General features: G+C 41.8%; 1 pseudogene; it reads left to right on the top strand.

Annotated features, from left to right (window-relative positions):
- Nucleotides 1-765: 765 nt before the first annotated feature.
- Nucleotides 766-1,422, top strand: LOC126628486 (uncharacterized; annotated as a pseudogene).
- Nucleotides 1,423-2,390: the final 968 nt, after the last annotated feature.

Below are 2,390 nucleotides of genomic sequence, written 5' to 3'. Positions count from 1 at the left end.
CTCTCAACACTGGCTTAGTTGTGTTTTCTGAATTTCAAAGGCTAATCATTCATTTATGTTGTTGTTTAAGCAAGGGGAGGTACTTTAGTTCATCAAGTCGGGCAAACCTCAGCCCATACTTCTTCCACTATTCCTCCAGCCATGGTGGTGACTCCCACTTCCCAGTTTAATCTAACAACTGGGGAGGGTTTCATTATGTGGAGGATGACAACACCTTTATAAGTTTTTTTCTTTAAGCTCTTCCTTAAATTTTTGCTTCAAGTTTCTTTGTTAACTTATAATTTTTGTTGTTTTCTGCCAGTCTTCTTTAGTGAACAAGACCACACACCAGCCAACACCAGCTTTTGGGGAGCCCATAGTCCTTGAGATACCAGTTGTCTTAGAGGTGACCTGCCCCAAGGCTCCCCAAACTTCATCTTGGGCTAGCCTGCCTGTTTCTTCTAAGGTAACAGCATTAACAGAACCTCATCCCAAAGCTTAAGGTTCAGCTTAGGTATACAAGTCCTTTCGTTTCTGTTCTTTCTCTAGTTTAGGTGTAGACCAGCCTTTTAATTCATCTTTTTATAAGCTTCTACCGAGGGTTCAGGCAAGTCTTCCCCACCCGCAGTGAGCATGACTGCCCTTTCTCGGCCTTTTAAGGCATTTGGAGTCACAGGGATCCCTATCCCTCAACCTAGAAAAGTTGTTACCACTGCCCCAAAATCTTCCCCTTTCATTTTCGTTGAAGATGCCTCTACTGCTGCTACCTTTAGGGGTGCTAGAGTGATGCCATCTCCTCTAGCATCCATTCCAGCCACGGCTTCTTTGCCCGAACTAGTCAGGGAGTTCGGGCAAATCAAGACAAAGCTGAGGTCACCAAGGTGCCCCTTCGAGCCTCAAGTTCTGCATAGAGGGTTCAAGGAATGGATGCAGAGGGACTTCACTGCCTCATTTAGCCTCAAGGCACTTCAAGAAGCTGAGAAAACACTCACTGAGTTGTACAAGGCTTAACAAATGTCAAAAGTCGAATATGAGTCATTCATCTCATTTTTTGAGAACTTGAAATCTCTGAATGATCAACATCTTTGGCTTGAGAGGCAACCCAACCGAGTGAAGTGTTATAAGGAGAAGCATTCCAGAACCTCCAGCTCCTTGCAGGAGCTAGTGGATGAGGGCTCAGCCATGGAGGATCGCATCATGATGGTTGATGCTGAGATCTAGAAGTTGGAGGATCAACTTTCTACATTAAAGGCTGTGTAGATGACCTTCTCAAGCAAGTTATATCAGAAGATTGAAGAGGTGAAGATAGTTAACCAAGAACTGGAGGATTCTAAAGCCCAATTGGCCAACAACAACATCGCTTTAGAATAGCCTGGTCGCATATTCACCATTATGCAGACTTACCATTCTAGGATAACTACTTTAGCTAGGGATGTAAACTAGCTAGGCTAGGATCTTTTGTAACCTCCTCTTTGATGAAATAAAATGAACACTTCTTTCTTCATTTTCTGCTTGTCCATTCATACTTTAATGCTTGTTTTAAATGCAACTTCATCAATGTAACAATATCTAACATCTCACAAAGTTGGGTGATATTTCTGTAAAAACTTAGCATTAACTTGGTGTCTTTGTAAGTTTCCTTCTAAATCCGCCAAGTAGTACCTTCCTCTATCTAACACTTTGTTGATGATGAAAAGGCCTTCCCAAGTGGGACTCCACTTCCTAAAGCCCCTAACTTGAGCTCCCAAAGGTAGAACGACCTTCCATACCAACTTCTATTCCTTAAAGGTTTTTAATTTTACCCTCTTGTTGTAGGCTCGGGCAACAACTTTCTTCCCTTCTTAGATTTTGTTCAAAGCTTCAATTTGGGCTACATCCAAATCTTCAATCCCTTGACGCATGGCCTGGATGAATTCCTCACTATGTAGTCCAAATTGGTTTTGAAGCCTTACAGAACTTGCATTGATTTCTATAGAAGTACATCATCTTGCCCGAAGGTTAATGTATAAGGGATGGTCCTATTTCCTGCCCTCTTTGAAGTTCTATAATCCCAAAAAGTATCCCAACTTCTCATGCCACTTTTTTGGGTTGTCTACCACCATTCTCTTAATGATGTTTACCAAGATCTTATAGCTAGCTTTTGCTTGACCGTTGGATTGGGGATAATAAAGGCTAGACTGGATCATCTTTATCTTGAACTTGTCTGCAAACTTTTCTACTTCCTTTGAGATAAAAGATGACCCTCAGTCTATAAAAAATTATCTTGGGCACCCCATATCTATGTAGGACCTTGGTCTCAATGAACTTTTTCACAGCAGCTGAATTGATGGTCTTCACGGCTAAAGCTTTTACCCACTTAGTGAAGTAATCATTTGCCACAATTATGAAGGTGTGCCCTTTGCTGAAAGCTG

The sequence above is a fragment of the Malus sylvestris genome, chromosome 1, assembly GCF_916048215.2.
Source record: "Malus sylvestris chromosome 1, drMalSylv7.2, whole genome shotgun sequence".
Lineage (NCBI taxonomy): Eukaryota > Viridiplantae > Streptophyta > Magnoliopsida > Rosales > Rosaceae > Malus > Malus sylvestris.
The sequence above is the reverse complement of the archived record's forward strand: the minus strand, read 5'-3'. Positions and strand labels throughout refer to the sequence as shown.